Source organism: Tiliqua scincoides, chromosome 4, assembly GCF_035046505.1.
Source record: "Tiliqua scincoides isolate rTilSci1 chromosome 4, rTilSci1.hap2, whole genome shotgun sequence".
In the NCBI taxonomy this organism is placed as follows: Eukaryota; Metazoa; Chordata; class Lepidosauria; order Squamata; family Scincidae; genus Tiliqua; species Tiliqua scincoides.
The window spans coordinates 205,324,138-205,334,184 of NC_089824.1; the positions used below are offsets into that span (position 1 = coordinate 205,324,138).

General features: G+C 46.9%; 1 pseudogene; it reads left to right on the forward strand.

The window, feature by feature from the left end:
* Positions 1-5,297: 5,297 nt before the first annotated feature.
* On the forward strand, positions 5,298-5,417 carry LOC136650175 (5S ribosomal RNA; annotated as a pseudogene).
* Positions 5,418-10,047: the final 4,630 nt, after the last annotated feature.

The window sequence follows — 10,047 nt, forward strand, 5'->3', positions numbered from 1 at the left end:
GCTGAAGCTCCACACAGGTGTTGCAGTATAACAGGATCATCAAAACAGGGTTATATACAATTCCTTAGCAAGGCTATGAAAGACAGACCTGCAGCAGGTTCTCCTAGTTGAAGTAAAGAGATGGCCTTGGACAGGGGGTGCTTGGAGCTAGATTGCACTTATGGGACAGTACCCGGTTGATTCAGGGCAGGAGGTCTGGTCTAGAGGGTTGAGCCTCCATTTGCCTGAAGATAACATCCGCAGGTCGCCAGTTCGAGGCCACCGGCACCGTGCGACCTTGAAGCAGCTGACAACTGAGCCGAGTTATTCCATCTGCTCTGAGCGTGGGAGGATGGAGGCCAGAATGTGCGACCAGATCATGAAAGAAACATCTGAATGTTGTGGTTTCTTGAAAGATAGAACCTTTCAAAATTGTAAAAATCCCTACGGGAATTTAAATTTGCCTGCCTATGTAAACCGCCTTGAATAAAGTTCGAGGAGAAATCTGAGAACCAAGAAAGGCGGTATAGAAATACCTGTATTATTATTATTATTATTATTATTATTATTATTATTATTATTATTATTATTATTATTATTATTATTCACTGTGCTGAATACAAGACATAGAAGGTGAATTTAATACCACAGTTTTGCTTTTAAGAAATTTCCTCTAAGTTCACAATGTCTGAGAAGATAGTAGGGAATGAAAACTATTGGTAACCTTTACTTTAGAATTCACAAATAAGCCAGTTGTGTTCTCTGTGACTGCAGTCAAATCTTGTGGTACAAGATTACACTCACAGAGAGCTGGCCTGTAGCATCAAGTAAGGGAATGCCAATATTTCCATGCAAATGATCCACCAGCTACCCTTGCCGAAATTTCAAACACTGCACCTTGTATCTTTATTCAGGCAAGTGTTGGGTGGCCCTGGATAAGCATCTCAGGTACCAGCTGAGCCAGTTTGTACCAGATGGAGGGAGCCCAGAGCATATATTATCTAGCAAAAGCACATATCTATCCACATGTTAGCCAGCTGAAGTAAGACTTGATGGAATGCATATATTGCTGACCAAGATTTTTTGGTGACCACACTGCCCAATGTCTGGGCCTGTTTGTGGGTTCAACAGTTCAGTCATATTGCTTGGTCTGCCCCAGGAATCCAGATTCAGTAAGAAAGGAGACGTGATTTTTCAAATGGAGATATTCACCTAGACCTGGAAAGCTGCCATTGCAGTATCTAGCTGTATGCTTTGTTAAGGTGTCAGCTCAGTCCTCTGGAAAGAAATTATCCTGGAGAAGTAGGAAATCAAGTAGGTCTGGAAGGGGCAGACAGGACTGTCCATAATGCTCACGAAGAGTTTCAAATAATGTACTTAAATCCTCTTAGCTTGCATAAAAGTTGCTCGGTTTGCATTCTTTGTTCAGAACATAAGTGGCCTTTCTTGGACTTATGACTCATGATTCCATTCCAAGGCCATGTGTCTGTGCCCCTCCATAAACATATGAAGTTGACTTATAGTGAGTCATTCCCTTGGTTCCGCTAGCTCAGTGCAATCCACAATGACAGAGCAGCTCTGCTGGGGTCGTTTCCCAGCCCTAGCTGGAGATGCCAGAGATTGAGCCTGGAAGGGATCTTCTCCACACAAAACATGTGTTCTAAACATGTGTTCAGACAGCCCCATCTCCAAACACTCCTAAAACCAGTCTACCCTCCCCTCTCTATGCAATAAGGCTATACGCTTTTTGCAGAGTACCCATGAGTTAGGGAATATGGTCAGAAACCATGCACTTTTGTATGCAGGGCTGGTCCACCCATAAAGCCAAATGAAGCGGTCATCTCAGGCAGCAGATTGGTGGGGGCACCCGTTTCTTACCTCCATTGCTCCTCCTTCTCCTTCCACTCCTGGGATTAGAAGAGAAAAGGCGGGTGTCGCTAAAGTGAAAGAGTGGAGAGGAGGGGAGTGTTGGGTTGGAACACTGGAGAGCGGGGGGAGCAGAAGCTGACACATCATTTAGCATGCTGCCTCAGGTGTTGGGATGACTTGAGCCGGACCTATTTGCATTCATCATGCAACACATATTTGAAAGTTGATGCAATATGTGGTCCATCCTATGAGCATAAGAAGTGCTGTGCTGAATCAAATCAAGGGGCCCTGCAGCCTAGTGCACTAACAGTGACCTGCATGATACTTGTGGGAAGTGCACAAACAGGGCATGATGGCAATGGCCCTCCAGTCCCTCCTCTGCTGTTCCAGTTCTGCACCAACAACGACAATAACAGATCCACTTGTGTATCCATTTAATGGGGAATGTGCTGGATCTTGTAGAAGATGAGAACCATTAACACTAACAGAGAGGAGTAGAATTAGGAGTACTTCATTCCTTTGTGAAAATGCAGTTCTTGTTTGTGATATGAATGCATAGAACCAGCTGCACTCTGCTCACACAAACGCATTCATCACTCATTTAGGTTGCCAACTTTGCATGTTTAATCTGCCCTGTAAACTGTACCCTCGATACCGAGCTAAACAAACGCATGGGTAAAGCAGCTACCACATTTTCCAGACTCACAAAGAGAGTCTGGTCCAACAAGAAGCTGACGGAACATACCAAGATCCAGGTCTACAGAGCTTGTGTCCTGAGTATACTTCTGTATTGCAGCGAGTCATGGACTCTTCTCTCACAACAGGAGAGGAAACTGAACGCTTTCCACATGCGCTGCCTCCGATGCATTCTCGGCATCACCTGGCAGGACAAAGTTCCTGGAACACAGTCCTGGAACGTGCTGGAATCCCTAGCATGTATTCACTGCTGTAACAGAGACGCCTGCATTGGCTCGGTCATGTCGTGAGAATGGATGATGGCCGGATCCCAAAGGATCTCCTCCATGGAGAACTCGTGCAAGGAAAGCACCCTACAGGTAGACCACAGCTGCAATACAAGGACATCTGCAAGAGGGATCTGAAGGCCTTAGGAGTGGACCTCAACAAGTGGGAAACCCTGGCCTCTGAGTGGTCCACTTGGAGGCAGGCTGTGCAGCATGGCCTTTCCCAGTTTGAAGAGACACTTGGCCAACAGTCTGAGGCAAAGAAGGAAGGCCCATAGCCTGGGAGACAGACCAGGGACAGACTGCACTTGCTCCCAGTGTGGAAGGGATTGTCACTCCCAAATTGGCCTTTTCAGCCACACTAGACGCTGTTCCAGAACCACTATTCAGAGCGCGATACCATAGTCCTTCGAGACTGAAGGCTGCCAACAAACAAACAAACTGTACCTTTGAACAGTGGTTTGATCTGCACAGGTTAGCAGGTGAAAAGTTTATCGCCAGGGCATGAATAGACTCCCTAGATGATTTCTACAGGTCAAGCTGCTGTTAAAAGTTCCAGAGACAGACTGAGCCAATGTGCATGTTTCAGGTCAGTTGGCAACCCTGTTCAGAAGTGGAAAGGTAAATCTTTGGTCATGAGGCTACAAGACCAGTATGCAGGCACACTAATTATTTTTCATATTGAGACTACTTGGCTTCATGAATTCTCCTGCTGAATTGGTTTCATGAGTGTGAGAAGTGAGAAAGCCCAAAAGGTCCCTTTCCCACAATGTAATATTTGGATAGGAAGGGTCTGCCCCCTTCCAGACCAGGGTTTTTACCACTCATGCCATTAAATGGATCCCTCGTGAAAAATTCAATAAGCAGCTCTTGTCCCCACAAAGTACAGTATATTTAAATTGCCTCTGTGGGCACCGCAAACACCCTTCAAGTCAAAACAATAATGTATTTTTCTGTATATGAAGAAAGAAAATTCCCATAAATCTCAGGGAATCCCAGACAAACTAATAACATCAGGAGAAATTGAATTTTGGGGCAGCTCAGTGTATTAGCCAAGATTTAATAGTAGGTGGATTATAGTTACAAAACAACAATAAATAAGTTTGTTTTCACACTAGAGTTTTAAAAAATGCCTTAACTCAAGGAAATGGGAATAGCAAAGGATAGGGAAAATAGTTCTGTAGTCATACCTTGAGGGTAATGTATGTCTATTCTGAAAGGTAAAATAAAAAAAGTACGTCCTTAACACCCCAAATCTCATATCAATGAACAAACTGCTCTAGCACACCCCTCTCCATTGGTTTCCATTGCAATAGCTGATTAGCCTCCATCTATTTAAAAATAGCCTGGGGGCTGGGGATAAGAATAGGCCCTCAGTTTGGCTGTACTTGTCCTAAGAGGCGACTGAACAGCCACCGGGTAGATGGGACTCGTCAGCCTGGGAAGGCAGCTCATCTGAGAGAAGGAAAACTCTGATCCCAAACCTCGACTGCCTTGTGGCTACATCCAGTTATGGAAAAGGCTTCAGGAGTCAACCTCGAGGCAAAATCCGGAGCTGGAGTCCCTGAGGCAGTTCATGGCTGAACACAGTCACGTTCTGGCAACTCCTGCGACGCCGCTGGAACCAACCGTATTGGCCTCTGCCTTTCCATTGGACCATTTCAGCGACGTGGAGAGGGGGGATTTGCTGCATGGGTAACAGCCTATCCTCCATACCTACTTTACCCAGGCTTCATGCACTGGAGAGGACACTCTGTTCCAGAACCACCATTCAGAGCGTGACACCATAGTCTTCCGAGACTGAAGGATGCCAACAACATTTAAAAAACAAGAGGCTGTTTCAGCAGCACAGCAGGTCATACCCCCAGATGCCACCCCACCACCACCACCCCGGCTGGCTGCCCCAGAAGTAATTGCAGTGACATTATGATGTCACCACAATCACTTTGGGAATGCTGAGGTGAGGTTGGCCACTTCTTCCGAAACACCTGGCTTTGCTCTGAGCATGACTGTGGGGGCAGTGGGCTGGAGAACCTGCCTGTCGCATCTGTAGTCAGTCATCTCGGTGCCCTCCCTGTGAGCAAAGGAGGCCATTTCTTCTGAAGCAAGTTGCATCGCTCTGGGGGCAACCACACTGAGACCGGCTGTGGCAGAGGAGGAGGCCACAATCAGTCTTGAGGCAATCACATGCCTTGGAGCTATGCTGTCCACTTTCTCAGAAGTGGGCAGCATAGCTCTGAGCAACTGACTGTTGCAGTGGCGGCGGGCAGGTCCTACTGCCCACCGCTCCCACAGCCAGTGACCAAAGGCTCTGTGGGCCAAATTGCTGGGAATACAGTGGGCAGGAGGACTAGCCGCTCCCCTCAGGAGAGACCCGAATTGCCGCCTGGCACCATGTGTGGCTCTGTGGAGCTATGCCACTGGGCTGTTTGTTCATTTTGTTAAAAGTTAAGTTTGAAAAACTTTTTAAAAAAAACAGACAGAATTGCCTGCGATGTATCCTCAAGTGCACATGCCCGATCTTGTCTGATCTCGGAAGCTAAGCAGGGTCAGGCCTGGTTAGTACTTGGATGGGAGACCGCCTGGGAATACCGGGTGCTGTAGGCTTATAACATAGTCTTTCGAGACTGAAGGTTGCCAACCATCCTCAAGTCATACCACAGCAGCTGCAATGTGCAAAATGGTACATGAACAAAAAGAATGAAGCCGACAGCTACCAGGCAATGAGGCAGAATACCATTCCAGTTTCCAAAATTCCTACATTAGCTTCTCAATACAGTCCTAAGCTACACATCTCAGTCTGTGAATATACCCATATGCAGTTCAGTTTGAGGAAAAAAAAACCCCATGAGAAAAGTTGTATGATAAGGTTCTGTGTAAGCAAGGTCATAAGATGGCCTTATGTGCCATCAATGACTGAGCAAGTGTCTGTATCAGGGATGGCCAAACTGCGACTTGAGAAGCATGTGTGGCACTTTGACAGAGAACGTACGGTTCTTTTTGCATCACAATTAATATAAAAGGCAAACAAGAAAAGTTCAAACTTCTTAATTATTTATCAGGTATAAATGGAGTGACCACCAGATTAAAACACAAGTTCAGTGTTCGTGGTGAGTAAATATATTTAGGAATTTTAACGCTTCTTAAGTATTGTGGCTGCCAAACTTCTGAAGTTTATCATATGTAGCTCTTATGTTAAGCAAGTTTGGCCACCTATTAGATTTTCTGGCCCTTCCTCCAAGGAGCTCAGGGCTCTCCCCCTGTCCTTTTTATCTTCATAACACCCCAATAAGATAGGCTTGGCTGAGACATAGCAACTGGCTTGAGGTGAACCGGCACATAGCTAATGGGGATTTGAACCCAGGTCTCCTTGATTCCCACCAGACACACTGACCCCTAATCTTAATTAATATAGAGAATGAGAAGTTTGCCTGAGGGCAAAAGTTGGAACAGACAAGCATTTGGGTCCCGTCCAACCTGACTTCCCTGTGAACTATGATTCCCATAGTAAAAGTGCTGTGTTGTCAGATGGTCTGGCATGAGTTTGAGTTATGGGGAGTATCAAAACACCGTCCACCATCTTTGCAAAGTTCCAGTCCTTTCCCACACGGAGCCGAAATCTTGCCAAATTATTGCTGGGGGGGGGGGCGCGGAAGGGTTGAAAGTATAGTACTACTATAATAGTAGCGGCTAGAGAGAGACAGTGATGAGGACTGGCCAGAGAACACTTATCTCACCAGAGGTCACGCAGGGACTTGGCTGCTGGTGCAATGACCTCGGACGGCCACTCCATCACAGGACCTCATCCATCTCCCATGCCAGCACATTCGCCTGCTAACCTTCAATGCTAGCCATGCTGACAGACAAGACAGCTATTAAGTGCTCGCTGCTCTTGCTCACTTCAGGCTGTCTACATTTCACAAGACTCTGAAGAGGCGAGAGGCGCCTGTTCAATGTGCTTCTTCATTGACTATTTTTTTTTTTTTTTTTTGGCAAGGGCTTTGCTTTTATGGCAATAATATGGAAACGAGAGCAGAGAGGGACTGCCTTTCACTCTGCGGAACAACTGACATTCAGTCTGGCCCATGTTTTTAAGAAAGCAAGTGTCTTGTCCACATGCTTGCTGAAAAAGGGGACCTTTAGGGGACATGTAGTGGATGCCTTTGAAAAGCATCCAGAAACAGCAGTTGGTCCAAAATGCTGCTACTGCCAAATGGTTGCTCTCACTTGTCCCCATTAGCTGTGCCTCTCCTTTCCTTTTCAGCCCTTGGTTATCTTCCCTACTGTCTCTGATGTTTAGATTGTAAGCTGCTTGGGGCAGGAACCTATCTTCCTTTCTTTATACTGTACTATCAAATTTTGTGTCTGTCGATAGCACAGTATGGATAAATGACAACAGGTTGTGCTCCAAAGATAAACCTAACTGGTTACTCACATCCACAGCCCAGCAAAACAGCATGACTACTGTACAATTGATGGTTCATGCTGTAGCTGAGAAGCTGGGAGAAAGTGTGACCACTTGGGGGTATCTATGGAATTCCAAAACACAGACAAAGATCCTTTCAAGCAGGCTTACAAACTGCATGACATTCACAGGTTCGAATGGAACATTTCTCTTTCAAGCACTTGTTGATTTCCAGGCTATGTTCACGAAAAAAATGATGATCTTCTCTGTCTCTTTTTCAAAGAACAACTGCTAATCTTTGGATCTGGATAAAAGGCCCTTTTTCCCTTTAATTTGCTGGAAGGTCTATGACCCTTACATGGACACAGTGGGAAGCCAGGAGCCTGGCTCCTGCTGACCAGACCTTTCACACTGTTTAAAACCAGCTTGCAAAATCGTTCACACAGCAAGGAGCTAATCCATTCATGACTTGGGGAGGACAGCCAGGGAGCTCCTAAGGCTTTCTGAAGACCACGGGTCAGTTCGGCTGAAGACATGCTCACTTTCAAGCTCATTGCTTCTTCCAAATAATTCATTGGTCAGCTACTTTGTTTCCAGAGACATCCCACAAATTGGGGTTTGCCAGTCTGGGAATGAACGCCTGTATTAGAGTTGAATGCCTGCTCTGTAAGCCCTACGGCAGCAAACATAAGAAAGACCCTACGAATCAAGGCATTGTAAGTAGAGCAACTTCCACCATCCAATGTCTCCTGCCGCACAGCCGAATCCTCCATCGAGATTGTGGGGGGAGTGATGCCAATTGAGAATGTTTGCACAAGCTTATCATCGCATTATTTGTACATGGAAATATCATGAGCCACTTGTGCAGTTCTGGTTTTGTCCAGTGATGAGCTCTGCTCTGGTTACACAGAGGAACTCACCGTCCTGGCAGCCTGCATGTATTTTGCATGGACAGACAGTCTCTGGTTGTTCCAGGTAGGGCTGCTTGAAATACTAGAGAGCTACTGCCAGGTGGAATGCAATACTGACTAAGGGCCCAATCCGATCCAATTTTCCAGTGCCGGTGGTACTGTGCCAATGGGGGGTGCACCGCATCCTGTGGTGGGGAGGCAGTCACAGAGCCTTCCTCAAGGTGTAGGAACATTTTTTCCCTTATTTCAGGGCTGCATTGTAACTGCCCTGGGGCTGAACAGTTGGATAGGATTGGGCCCTGAGATGGATCGATGCTCTGACTTAGCAAGAAGCAGCATTACATGCGCAGGTGCTGTGTATGCAAACATTACTGGTTGCAAGGGGCCCTGGGGCAATGCCCTGATCTGGGCACCCTCCGCATACCCATTGATGGCACAGTGGCACTACCACTGACCCTGGCACTGAGGGTTTAGAGGTTAGTCCAACCAGCTGGGCCCTTTGAAGCCCAACCCCTGATGTTGAGCCTGGCGAGAACCTTGCCTTCCATTCGGTCTCAGATGATAAAGTGATGTCACCCTCGTCCTTCAGTGCCTGTCTGCTTGGATGCTGAAGTACCCAGCTAGGAACAAAAGCAGCATCCCAGCCCAAGGCTCCCTTCTTGTTCCAGAAGAGCACCATGCTCATACTGGGAGGGGCGTCATGCAGATGCAAATGTAGCCATTGTGGCCATTGTGTTTCAACAGCATCCACTCTCCCCCATTCTTTACAGCAGGCCTTTCCACTTTTCTTTCCCAGATACTGTACTCTTGTTCCAACAACCAGACATGGGTGCTGCCCACAGAAATGGGTGGCAGCCCCTGCAGCTGGCATGGTGCTCTCCAGTAAAGGGCCACCGCATGGGGCATCCTGCCAGGGGCCTTGGGTTGATCCTGCCTGAATGGCTGGAATTCTTGGACCGTTAGGGGGACCTGATTCTAAAGTCATAACGAGAATAATCATCTTCCTTCAAAGAGGTCAGGGTGGGAAATTGGCTCTCCTCCCTATTTTAACTTCACCACCCTGTGAGGTAGGCTAGGCTGAGACAGTGCCTGGTACCAAAGACAGCCAGTGAGCATCACACATGCATGGGAATTTGAATCCAGGTCTCTCCAATCCTAGGTAGCAATTGGAGGATAGCAATTGGAGGATAGCAAATGTCACACCTATTTTTAAAAAGGGAAAGAGGGGGGATCCGGGAAACTATAGGCCGGTCAGCCTAACATCCATACCGGGTAAGATGGTGGAATGCCTCATCAAAGATAGGATCTCAAAACACATAGACGAACAGGCCTTGCTGAGGGAGAGTCAGCATGGCTTCTGTAAGGGTAAGTCTTGCCTCACAAACCTTATAGAATTCTTTGAAAAGGTCAACAGGCATGTGGATGCGGGAGAACCCGTGGACATTATATATCTGGACTTTCAGAATGCGTTTGACACGGTCCCTCACCAAAGGCTACTGAAAAAACTCCACAGTCAGGGAATTAGAAGACAGGTCCTCTCATGGATTGAGAACTGGTTGGAGGCTAGGAAGCAGAGAGTGGGTGTCAATGGGCAATTTTCACAGTGGAGAGAGGTGAAAAGTGGTGTGCCCCAAGGATCTGTCCTGGGACGGGTGCTTTTCAACCTCTTCATAAATGACCTGGAGACAGGGTTGGGCAGTGAAGTGGCTAAGTTTGCAGATGACACCAAACTTTTCCGAGTGGTAAAGACCAGAAGTGATTGTGAGGAGCTCCAGAAGGATCTCTCCAGACTGGCAGAATGGGCAGCAAAATGGCAGATGCGCTTCAATGTCAGTAAGTGTAAAGTCATGCACATTGGGGCAAAAAATCAAAACTTTAGATATAGGCTGATGGGTTCTGAGCTGTCTGTGACAAATCAGGA